We start from the raw sequence: 13,917 nt of genomic DNA, 5'->3' as shown, positions 1-13,917 counted from the left end.
TATGTGTCTGATGCCATTTTTTTCAGACTATTATAAAATCTGTTGCTGAACAATAAATATCTGCTACATAATTAGTTTTTAAAGGCCAGCCACCAGCTAGATACTTTGGAGTAGGTATCAAACAGAGTACTGTGATCTGTCCATAATTCATTGAATACAGTCTGCAAAATGGCAGTTTCAATCCATAAAATGTTGAAGTGTCTCAATGCATTGTACCTTCCTTCTCCTTAGTTGTGTTACCACTGCTGCTGCTTCACTGAAGCTGGTCCTCCTGCTATGCTGAGCCCTGCTGTGACTTTTCCCTGTTGCTATAGCTGTTTTCCAGGTGCCATATTTTGCAACATGGCACATGAAACAAAGAATTAGCTGCATATCTTTGTTGCACATTACAATGTCCCACCTGATATATCAAGACAGAAGAAGCATCCCTTTGGTTGTCTAAACATATGCTCAACAATGTAACTTGTTTCTCTATGGGTGGTGTTACATGCCATCTTTGCCGTGGTCTGTAGGTTGTCGGTGGAGGTCATCATATAAAGGTTCCAAAGAATATGCAGTATCACCTACAACAAACAATAGTCACACTGTTATATATGGCTTGCTCCCTGCTTGTGTGTATACTGCCTGTGTAACCCACCTATGTGTGCACCTACTGACTAGATCATCCTTTGGAAATGAACTGGTGGTATAGGCTAGCTGTGTGCCACATATGTCAATCATGGGAGCTGCCAGGGTGGTGTATGGATGCGTATTATATATAATGCCCTTGTCCAGCTGAGGAAATGGAAGCCCTTCCTGTTGATGTATCTCAGTCCCTGTGGATCTAATTGAGCCTTGATAGAAAATTGTCTGCATTCTATGGCTCCCAAAACCTCACGGAAATAGGGTCTACTGTAAAACACTTGCATAGTGGTATTTGTCTGCTCTGCAATTCTTGGGAATCAGATATGTTTCTCCACATGCTGTAACATTATGTCAAGGAACTGGTGTAGGGCACATAATGATAATGCCTGCAATATGCCTGATGTGTCTTGTGTAGGTTGCAAAAAGATCCCTGTAGCTTAGATGGTTAACCCTGTACATATCTTTGTGTTCACTGGAACAGAAAATGCACACCTCCCCCTTAATTCCTCTTGTGGGCAGTACAGTTCAACTAGCTCTTGTATCATCCCTCTGTCCACCTGCTATTGATCCGCTATCTCATGACAAGTGAGGTGCTGGTATGAAAGATGCTGATATTACCTTCTGCAATGGCACAGATGGCAACAAGAGACACTGGCTCTGATGGTGACCATTAATGCATGTTTTACAAGAAATGTTCATTACCTTTCAAAAATGAGCATGCTGACTGGACAACCAAAACAACATGCCTGTTATAAACTGAGCATATGCCAACAGAAAAAGGTATATCCACTGAAGTTCCACTGAGCATCCAGACTTTCTATTGGCATTTGCCGAGGGACAGAGTAAAATATAAGAAAAATCAGGTAAGTTCTGCAAAATTAAACAAACAGAAACCTATCTGATTATCCTTATTTGTCTGAGATGTCCTTAGTAAATCTAATTTTTATAGTTAAAAAAGCAGCAACAGGGAGTTTGTTTTCCCTGACGTTTCCCCTTCCCATGATGTACTTTGCAAGCATGGGAATGTAAGTCCCATCTGTATGCACAGTACATCAGTATAGGGAAGATAACAAAGAAGAAGACTGAAGTGCTGTTATATAAATACATTATTTAAAAAAGGTAAGTAATTTCGTTCTTAAATAATGTAATTGTATAGAAGCAGTAATCCACTCCTGTTTGTTGGTATATAAGGATTTACCAACAGCTGGTTTTGTTTAATCACCCAGACTTTGCCCTCAGGATCAAACTACACCAACCACGGATAAATCCTGATATACCCATGCACAGTTGTGGATTATTGCTTAAACATTTGACAATAGATATTGGTATTCCCAGCATGTGCATAGCCATAGATATCACAAATTCCTGTTATTTGGTATGCATTTTCAGTGCAGTACTTCTGATTTGTACATTTCAGGATCCCTCTGCCTTGGTGGATGTCATCATCTGCATACTGTGTATGCTTGTATGCTTCCTTTGCATGAGATTCCTCATTTACCTATCATTAGGTGGTTATTTGCAAGCACTGCATACAGTGCTAGTTTTCCTGCTGAACGACCAAGCTACTATCTGTGTCTTGATTCTGAAAATTAGTTTTATGCCCTTTCTTGCTCCTATAAAAATGCATTAGAGAAACGATTAAAAAATTAGGGTTAGATTGCAAGAGCATGTTAGAGATATAAAGAATAGGAGTTATTTTAATTCTGTGGCTGAGCATTACAACAATTTTCATAACAGTGATCCAGCATGTTTAAAAGCACAAAAATATTAGAAGAAGTGAAACATTCCAATTACCTAATACTAAAAGTTTACTGATTTGTAAAGACAGTATTTTAATACTGACATTTAACACACTTAAACTTAATAGATTGCATGCTGAAGTTAATTGAGCTTCAATTAAAATTTTCTAAGCCAAAGTCTTGGCTACTTAAAAATAATTCTTTTAAATTCAGCAAAAAAAAAAAAACTAATCTAATGATCTTTACTATCACCAAAAACTCACATACTGTCCTCCTATCTTAGTTAAAGATAATAAGGATAATACTTTTACAAATGTCTCTTAACAAAAGTATTTTAGATTCCTTCTTGACCCCTCACTCGATTCCTGTGCTATATTAAAAATATAATCAAAGTTCTTACACCACTGAAGCATTGCTTCCATATATCCCATCTTCTAGCATCTGCAGCTCGTACCTCCGTAGCCAAAAACATCCCAATATGTAAATTATAATATGGATTGCCCTTTGTTTACCTTAATTCAGCACACATCACACATAAACTTCATCTACCTAAAATAAAATATTCAGGTTTGTAGTACTTGATAACACAAACATATCAATGTGACCTATTAAGTCATGTCAGTTGGTTACTATTACAGAGCTATAGCTCTACATGCCACTGGATACTGCCTACCACTAAAAGAGTACTTCTAACACAAGAGCTAAATTGCACTGTAAGGAACACACAGGATGACTCTCTCCTCTTAGCCTACCCAAGATTTAAGAATCCCATAGGAGAAAGAGTCTTCTCTACATTAGCATCTGCAATATGGAATAAACTTTCAGGTGATGTCAGGATCAATCCAAATACAAACTTTCAAATCAGTCCTAACAGAATAGTAAAGAAACTGGGTGCAACTGTTTCCATAATACTGGCTAAAAATATTTTATTCTTGTAGCACAGGCATTGCTATGATGTATCTGCCATTGTATATTGTGTAACATCCCCAACAAATAATATATATATATATATATATATATATATATATATATATATATATATATATATGTGTATATATATATATATACATATATATAAAATATATGGTAATTATATAATATGCATGTTGTTCATGTAGCTTGAACTCTGCCTTATTATCTCGGTCACTTCTTCTCAGTCTAATACACTAATGACTCTAACTAGTAATATAAGCATTGTAAAATGTATTTATTTATGCTCTGCTTATATTGAATAACAAGCTTTCTTGTATATTATGGTAAATATATTTTTAGTTGTTGAAACTATGCTTATACTGTGTAAAAAACATTATCTTGTAATATGTGTTTCATACCCAGGTCATGACTGAAAAGGGTCAGTGGATTAAGTGGTTGTCAGTAAACATGAGACAATTGTTACATTGTTTCAAGTTGCCTATATCCACCAAGCTGGCTATACAGAAGTTAGGAAATTGCATATCCATACTGCCCAGTCCTTTGACTTGTGAGCTACAAGGGAGATGTACTGGGGTTAGAAGGCTATTAAGGGTGCTTTATTTGTGCAGACTAATAATGATGCTTTATTGAGCCAGATTATGCTAAACAGTACTAAATTTGACTAACTTCAAAGTGTACGCAATACTAAATTCTACTAAATCTGTAGGTATTACTGCTCAGTACCCAGCTAGCAGCTCTAAGCTTGTCAGCACACAAGGTATTTGTTCTATATTGCTGTTTTACAGGGTACAATTTTATGGGCTGTTCTACAGGGAAAATTTGCTTTTTACATGTTTGCTACCATACCTCTCAGCCTCTTAGCATAAGAAATCTGGACAAAGCCTGACATAATGGGAGGCAAAAGCCTAAAAATAGGGACATATTTTAAATATTGCTCTTATAAACTTAGAAAGTTACTAGAACAACAGGATTTGTGTTAGCATGCATTTTCTGAACAATATGAAGTCTGAAACTCAAATGCATGTCATTATTTAATGACTTTAATTTTCAGATCATCCCAGTGATTAGTCAAAAAAACACAATTTTTATGAGGAACAGACCAAAAATATGAGGCAAAAATCTGGACATTCTGTGAAAATCTGTACAGTTGAGAGGTATGTTTGCTACTGTACAGAGCACTGCTAACCTGCGCAAACACACAAAATTTACAACAGCACCGAAAAACAGAAAACTAATAATCCCTCTGGCCAATACAATGGCTACACAACAAGTCCTTTTGTGTATTACCCAACTGAGATAGATCACAAAATGAATAAACCCAATCCTACTAATGTAAAAACACAGTAGAAGAGACCCACAAGTGCAATGTTGCCACAAACCAATTAAAAAGCAAGCTGGAAATCCTTTGCTGTAGGCAATTTCAAGACAGTCTTATAGCAGTAACAGCGAGAGGAAGAGTAATTTTTACAGAAAATGCAGTGGAATGCACACATAAAAGCAGCAAACAGTAGCGATCACTCAAAATAACGTAACCAGGTGTGATTTAGCAATCAAAGGTACTTAACTTTTCCTGGATTGCAGTGGATACAAGGAAAACCCTTTTGGAATGCAGGCTAGGACTCCAAGCTTTGCTGAGTACTGGGAAAGTAAGTAGGAGACAATATGTAGGAATATCTGGGTGAGCACTCAGTATCATGGATCTTTGGAAAACACTGGGTGGGAACAGTACATAAATGGCTTATATAATAGACAATAGTAATGAAAGAGGTGAGGCAGGGACTTTGAAAATCAGATTACTATAAGAGGTGGAGGCCAGCAACATGGCCTTATAAAACCACCACATCAAAAGGATGGGGAGATAGAGACCATTTTCAATGAATAAGCAGGATTGCTAGAGAGATATCCAATCAAATAAATGCAATATTTGATGTCTTTCAGAAACGTTAGCTTACTGTTTTAGTGGTGAATGGAGCAGACACAGAATGCAACTTTAAGCAGTTAAATGACAAGCAGAATATAAAAGCACTGAAGCTCAAACTGAAGTAGAGACAATTTTCTCACTATTGAACATCTATGTTCTATGCACAAATTTATCAGTAACACTGTTTATAGGAAAAATGCAGTAATAAATGACTATGGCTTAAATCTGTAGCAGTACACAGATGCACTATGAATTAATTATGGCCCAGAAGGGTTTAAAATACACAGTAAGAAAAATACACAAACTGCAACAAAAAGTCAGTCCCGAACAAAAAACACAAAACCAAGAAAAATGAGTGGTCCAAGTAATTAAGAAAGAACTGCACTACTCCCTGATTATTTATTTCCTCAAACAAGGGAATCAAGAAAGTATGTGTGTTTGAAACTTGCTTGCCTCATTAATTTAAATAACTAGTGGTGCCTTATCCCTACTAGGTGGTTAGTGCACGCACCCCATCAGGATAGCCAGCAGCCAAAAGCCCTCTGAACTCTGTCCCCCACACTTACCCCCTATCCTAACTTTTACTAGCAGCCAAACATTCCTTCCTTTGTTTTCTCCCCTATTCGGGAATGCTCACTGTGGACAGTGCTGCAAATAAAGATTTGTCCACTTGATGGCAGCCTGTACCCATTCTTAATATTCCTTTTAGCAGAAAATAATTTTACCACCTTGACTATTCTGCTATAGCCCGCTGTCTATAGTCCTTTACCTCTGTGCATCTCCTTATCCTTCTCCCTATCATCCACCACTATAATTTCCTTTCTCCCCTCTTGCATACTTTCTTCTCCAAACCTACCTTTCCACTCCTCTGATTGTTTTTTTCTTGACTTGGATTCTTCTTTCAGTTGGCTCTACCCGCTCTGTTCACCCTTCAGGCTCACTCCACTCCTCTACCCTACACCTATTCCCACCCACCCCCACATCAATTACATTTATACTTCTATACACCCCATCCCCTATTACCTACCTCTGACCTCATTTCCTGTTCCCTAAACCCACACCCTCCTAACTACCAACCCACTCCACACCCCCTACATTTACATATCCCCCCCCTCACATGCCAACATATACAACCACAACCCACCCATCTCAGTCTCTTGCCCATGCAAATACTATGTCTCTTCCCCACTGTTCTCTATACCATCTAACACTCTCTCTAACATTAATAATACTGATAAACCTAACATCCCTAAACTCACCTTATCTATCTCCCAACACTACACCAGTCATCAACATACAAACAATAACTCTAACCTCCTACTCTAACATATCTTCAAACCTTATTCAACCTCACCCTATCTTCCTCTTTAAACTCAAATACTTTACTTATAACCACCTATTCTCATTCGCATTAGCAAACAAACATCAGTCTTACTTTGCACGTAAACGACCTTGGCTAACACCCCCTATCACTAAACATGTTCTCTCCGTATGTGGAGATATTCACCCAAACCTAGGACCCAATCCCACTTCTCCCAACAACAATAATTCCCATAGATCACTACAATTCACCACTGTTAACCTCCAAAGCATTAGGAATAAAATTCTAGAATTCCATGCCTGGATATCCCAAAATAAACCAGACGTACTTGCCACTACCGAAACTTGGCTAAAACCATATGTCAAAGACCCCGAATTCCTCCCACCCAGTTACTCCTGCCTCAAAGCAGACAGACCCCACAAAAAAGGTTGAGGCATTGCCCTATTTTTCCTGCAAAGCCTTTCCATTACCCCCTATTCATCTCCAATACCCCAATTCTCGAATGCTGAAATACTAATTGCCTTCCTAAACTTAAATAATAACAAAAGCATATGTATTCTAACATTATACCTAGCCCCAGGAAATAATACCCCACTTTTTGAAGAAATCTTAGCTTGGCTCTCCTCAAAAATTAACAACGAAACAATCATACTCAGTCATGTGAATATAACTTGGTCCAGTCAGGGTAACAGCTCCTTATCCCCCAATATCAACCTATACAACTTTACCCAAGTAATCACAGATATAACCAGACCAGCTAAAAACAATAGTGGAGGCTCAGTCATAGATTGGATCCTTGTTTCAGACCCTAACAAGTTCTCTAAAAGAGGTACCCTTCCCTGCAATATCAGTGACCACAACCCAGCCTATGCCATATGCGAGACATCCCAACTACCCAACCAACATCATTCATTATATACTACGGCGAAGCCTTACTAATTTCAACCAAGACATTTTTATTGACCATCTAAAATCTATAAACTGGAAATTACTAAAAACCCTTCCTCTAGATGAAGCAGTTGGAATTTCTAATTCAACCTTCCTAAAAGTCCTAAACTACCATGCTCCTCTCTGCCGCAAAAGAGTAAAAACAAAAACCTGTATCTGGCTCTCAAAATGTACCAAGCAGGCCATGGTCATAAGAGACAAAGCCTGGAAAAAATGGCATATAACTGCCAATCTCTCTGACCTCCAACAGTACAGGCACCATCGCAACAAAGTCAAACGTCTAGTTATCAATGACAAAAAGAATCATTATATTAAATTGCAGAGTAATTTCAAACAAAACCCAAAGCAATTCTGGGCCTCGATATCTGCACTATTAAACCCTGGGTCAAAAAGTAATCCCTGTCCACACCCCGAAAAAACACCCCTAGAAATTGCCACAATCAACACATACTTTGTTGAAACTATAGCCAAACTAACTGTGACATTCCCACCCCCACCTTCTCAAACTAAGCACGCCACCAACTACAACCACCCAGAAGATCCACCCACTACCATATTTTCTCTCTCTCTCCAATCCCAATGTCTACTATAAACAAACTCCTGCTTAAACTGAAACCAGGAAGCAATGCCCCTGACAACCTACCCTCAGAATACCTAAAAATGTCAGATCCAGCTATCTCCTATCCCATTAGCATAGTCCAAAACAGGTCAGTTCAGGAATCCTATATACCCACCATCTGGAAGAAAGCCTACATTCTTCCCCTACATAAAGGTGGTAATAATACAGATACCTCAAACTTCTATATTATATATTCTATATAGCTATATTGTCCCCAGTCTCTAAAATCTTAGAGAAATGCATACACTCCCAGCTCCATCGATACTTCTTAAACAATAATCTTCTATCTTCCTGTCAACATGGTTTCCACCCTGCTCATAGTACTACCACTGCTCTCCTACCCTTTACAAATACTGTTAATCAAGCACACAATGAAGGGAATTTCATCTCCTCTCTCTTCTTGGATCTGTCCAAGGGATTCAATACCATTTCCCACTCCCTACTTCTCTCCAAGCTTTCAGCTCTGAACCTGTCCCCACCAACTCTGCTCTGGTTTTCTAACTACCTATCCAGTAGAAAACAATCCACTAGATGGCTCGAATCTACCTTACCATTTGAGTTCCTCAAGGATCCATATTAGGCCCACTGCTTTTCAGTATATTCATTAATGACTTTCACTCTTGTGTCCATAACAACTCAGTTATTCAATATGCAGATGACTCAACTATAATTTCCTCCTCCAGAACCATACATGAACTACTCTCATACACACAGCAAGCATTCTCCTCTATAGAAAGCTGGATGACTAGCAATCATCCCGCACTCAACCCAAACAAAACCAAACTTCTCTTCTCCCCTAAAAAAAACATCACTATAAATAAACCAGACTTCAAAATCTATGCATTAAACAAAACCACCCTAGAAATTGTCACACACACTAAATTGCTATAGATGAACGCTTAACCTTTGACTTAACCAATCATTTCTTCATTTCTTGCATCCTGGTTGATTAATAACCAATGATTATAGCTAAAATATTAATTTCCTATAGGTAGAAAAGCAGAACTAGTGACCAAACAGAATATCGGAAAAATTCATAGCCAATAGGGCGACAGAATTATAAAAACATCATTGGTTCACAAGGGCTATTGAATAGAGTGACTGACCAATAGCACTGTCTCTTCACAATAAATGTAGCCAGTTAAATAATAATATTGCGTACCAGTCAATGTATACATGTCACTTCAAATAAAACTTACGGCAATAGCAAAAGGCATTCTCCACACCCTAATGCTAACATAAGTCCATGGGAGCTGTCATATAAAGTGATGAATTTATATCGCCAACTCACCAAGGACGATCCAGGCAATCAAGTAACATGATCGCTCCTTGATCACCACATACAAATAGCTTCAGTTAAAATATGCATTTATCACAGAAAATGGCGATTCTATAGAAACTTTATAACCATAGCTGTTTTCTAATGGTAGTGCAGGAATAAAAGTATAAATCTAAGAGACACATGTATAAATTGCAATAATCGCAAAAACAGCGATACTGCAGAAATGTAGTAAAAAGTGTGTTTGGTTAAGTCTTTCTTTTTAAATGTGAAGCAGCAATAAGTTCTATGATCTGATGAAGGCTGAATAGCCGAAAGCGCTCATCTGTTGTCATTTTATTACTTTGTGTACTCCACTTGATTTGAACATTCGTTTGATTAATAAATAGTTTGTCTTACTGGATTGTCTGTTTGGGATGCCAGAAGCTTAAGAACCGTGTTGCCGTCATGTTGGTGCTTTGAAGTCTTTTTCTTGTTGCTGCCTTTTTGTCTTCGGCACCTTCAGCAGAGGATGGAAGTTTTTCTCAAAATTTTTCATTTTTAAGTTTGCAACTAATGCCACCTACTCAGAGATCCATCACTGTTCCTCACTGCACACACTCAAATGGCTTGCGCTACTTCAATGCCTCACTCACTAGCAACTCTCAACAGCCCATAAAATTATGTATAAACCCCTAGACTGTCCAGCCCTTACCTCCACCATAACTCAATACCAACAAAATAGACCACTTAGATCTCAAAATGAAACCTTGCTACTCGTCCAAAAACCTGCACTCCCTGCCAGACATGCACTCTATTCTTTCTGTATTGCCAGACTCTGGAACTCACTCTCTACATCACTTAGAGCCACCAGTAATGCCAGGTCCTTCAAAGATGGCCTCCATTCACATCGAGTTACCCATTGGCAATACTTCTGCTCCACACCTCACATTACCTGACCCCTTCCAAACTGCTCTATTAGCAAAATTGTAACCATACTCTATATACCTGTTTATCCACTGCTATGACTGCCAGACTGTTATGGTACTCAAAATGCAGCTATTCATAGTCTGTCATGACTGCTACAACTTCAAAAATACACAATGCCTGTATTTTTTAATTTGCTTTAACCATATTATGTTTTATAACCTCGATCTCTAACCTAACTGTATGTCTGAACCTGTTGCAAAGAACAATATTTTCTGTTTATTTGTTGTTAAGAAAAAAAATTTCTGATTATTTGTTAATAAATGTCTATTTGGAGCTTTTCTGCCGAGGCCTCCACTGAAAATGGGCTCACTCTGGCCCAGTGGACACTCCTGGTAAACAAATGTAAAACAAATAAATAAAATAATAACCTGGCAAAATCCAGTTTAAAAACACACAAAACATTTAATAAATTAGATAAAACAGATAAGCGCTTTCAAGCATTAAGTTCTTTTTCAGATCTAAAAATAACAAACTTGGAAGCAGCACTTTAAACAGAAATAAAAACTATCCAATCAAAAAAATACAAGGAATGTTTAAAATACAAACAGAAAGTTTTTACAAGTAATTCTACTTGAGGAAATAGATGTTCTGAATAATACAGAAACACAGACTTCCCACAAGTGATAATTAAAATACAAGACTAAGGAGGTCCCATAACAAACTAAAGAATGCAAACAGATAACTTTCTTTGCTAAACATGGAATATAGCAGAAAATTACACAGATGTATCACCACACAGGCCGTTATAAGTGCAACTTAAATATTTAAGCAGAATTGAAATAATTAAAATAATTGAATTCTCTTTCCTTTCTGAAGTAAGGGTCCTTAAGCCGTTAGCCTAGTAATCTCCTATGAACTTAAGAAAAGCTAATTGCCCACAGTTCATAGGTTCATAGGTTCATAGGTTCATACTAGGCTATCTGCCCTGGGGCAATTATAAGCCTAGCCCGATTCTGTATGGCTTACGCCACTCCTTGATTTGAGTATACTGTGCCCTTTTTAAGGTTTAGTTTACTGTGCTTCTGTCTAATAGTGACACAGGAGTAATCCCTGGGACAAACCTACGATCCCCGATCCACCTATCGAGATTCTTCTTGAAGAGATTCAGTGAGGTGCTCTGCCTCACATGAACTGGAATTCTATTCCAGAGCGAAGGGAGCCTCTGGGTTATGAACCTGTCCCTCCAGCAAGTTCTATTTATTTCTGTGCTGAGGTTCAAGTCCCTTGAGCGTGTGGCTCTAAGGGATTTAGATTTACTGAGGTGGAGCATGTCCATTAATTCTGGATTTGACATAGCTTTGTATGTCAGGCATAGGTCGCCTCGAAGTAGGCGGTATGCAACTGAGTAGAGCTGGAGTTTTTTAACCGAGCAGCATATGGCATCTGTTTGAGACCCTTGATCCTCTTGGTGAGATACTTTTGGGGTCTTTCTAATTGCTGCAGGTGTCGGGTAAGGTACATCCCAAAAGGGGCATTGTATTCTATGATGGGCCTGATGAGGGATGAATAAAGGGGCACGATTACCTCTCTTGATCTAGATGTGAAACCCTTTGTGATGAGGTGGGCTATGTAGAAGGTCTTTCTAACCACTTTGGCAATGTGGTTTTCAAAGGAGAGATTGCTATCAACTTGGGTCCCCAGGTCCCTAATAACTTTCTCTGTACTTAATGAGTTTCCGCCTATGTGGTAATTTGTGGGAACATTGTTTTTGCCAAAGGGTATGACTATACATTTTTTGGCATTTAGCTTTAAACCATGGTGCTGGCACCAGTTATCTGTCTCTGTGAGACCTTTTTGAAGGATGTTTGTACATTTTTCCAAGTCTATGAGAGGTTTTCATTTGACCATTTATTTCCTAATAATGATTTACACATTTTTTGCCAAGCCTCATAATGACACATTTATTGACATTAAAACTGAAGTTATTACTATTTTATCAGGTGTACAATTTTTAGATCATCCTGGAGAAACTTATAGGTTCATAGGTGTGTACTAGGCTAATGGCCCTGGAGCCTTTACAAGCCTAGCCCATAGGCTTACCCTGGCATCGTGCCACCCAACCTTAGTTCCCAGTGCCTCTGTCAAGTAGAGCCACTGGAGTGATCCCTGGGGTGATTTTCTATTTCCCATCCACTCATCAAGATTTCTCTTGAAGAGGGCCACTGAGGCGCTCTGCTTGACATGTATGGGAAGTCTATTCCATAGCATGGGCAGTCTCTGGGTTATGAACCTGTCCCTCCAGCTTGTTCTGTTGATTGTAGTAATGAGGTTGAGGTCTCTGGAGTGTGTAGTGTGGAGGGATTGGGATTTCTTTAGATTTAGCATTTCTAACAGAGCTGGGTCAGACATGGCTTTGTAAGTCAAACAGAGATTGCCTCTAAGTAGGCGATATGAGAGAGAATAGTTTGAGTTCTTTGAGTCTGTCCATATAGGACAAGTGTTTAAGGCCTAAGATCCTCTTTGTGAGGTATTTTTGCGGTCTCTCCAATTGTTGCAGGTATCTAGTGAGGTATATGCCAAATGGGTCATTGTACTTGATGATTGGCCTAATGAGGGAAGAGTAGAGGGAGACTATGACCTCTTTCTTCCTGGATGTAAAGCCCTTAGTAATGAGATGTGCCACACAGAAGGACTTAATACTTTTTCCTGAAGGAATGATGTTTTCTGGTTATTTCTAGCCCATTTCCCACTGTTAGTTTTCGTCTCACAGTAAGACGCTGTCCGGTTCGATTCTCAGCTAGAGCGTCTTCTGTGTGGAGACATGCGTGAATGGGCGTACCTTCGTTGAAGGTTGTGCGTCAGGCCTGGCAAGCCAGTACATAAAAATCAACTGCCAATTATTAGCGGGCCGGAGTTCCGCTGTGGCAACCCCTAACCGGGAAAAGCCGAAAGACACAAATATCCTAGAATAATAGTCCAAAAAGAAGTGGCCCCAGTAAATTATACACAGCTTCCCACCTTGACTTGCTGTCTTTTGTTGCTTGTTTTACCCATGGAATTATTATATATATATATATATATATATATATATATATATATATATATATATATATCGGTCCCCTTTGAAACATTTAAAACCCATAACATCTCATTTCATAACATTGAGACCAAAACATCTAAAACTCAAAACATCGAATTTCATAACATCTAACAGTACAAATCACATGAAAATAAAATCCCCTCCACATATAACGATATATAATGACACCAAACTACCAAACACACTTTTTACTACATTTCTGCAGGGGGGCTTGATACAGTGGGGTTAGGAAATTAACTTTTTCTCACTGTAGTGCGATCTTGGAGTTGGTATATTTAATTTACGAGCTGGGGGCAGAGCCCCCCACATGGGGGGGGGGTGCAGGGGGGCTTGCCCCCCTGCAGAAACGTAGTAAAAAGTGTGTTTGGTACTTTGCTGTCGTTATATGTGGAGGGGATGTTATTTTCATGTGATTTGTAATGTTAGATGTTATGAAATTCGATGTTATGAGTTTTAGATGTTTTGGGTTTTAGTTGTTTTGGTCTCAGTGTTATGAAATTAGATGTTATGGGTTTTAGATGTTT

The sequence above is a fragment of the Protopterus annectens genome, chromosome 10.part0 (assembly GCF_019279795.1).
Source record: "Protopterus annectens isolate FY-2018-M chromosome 10.part0, PAN1.0, whole genome shotgun sequence".
In the NCBI taxonomy this organism is placed as follows: Eukaryota; Metazoa; Chordata; order Ceratodontiformes; family Protopteridae; genus Protopterus; species Protopterus annectens.
Note: the sequence above shows the minus strand (reverse complement) of the source record.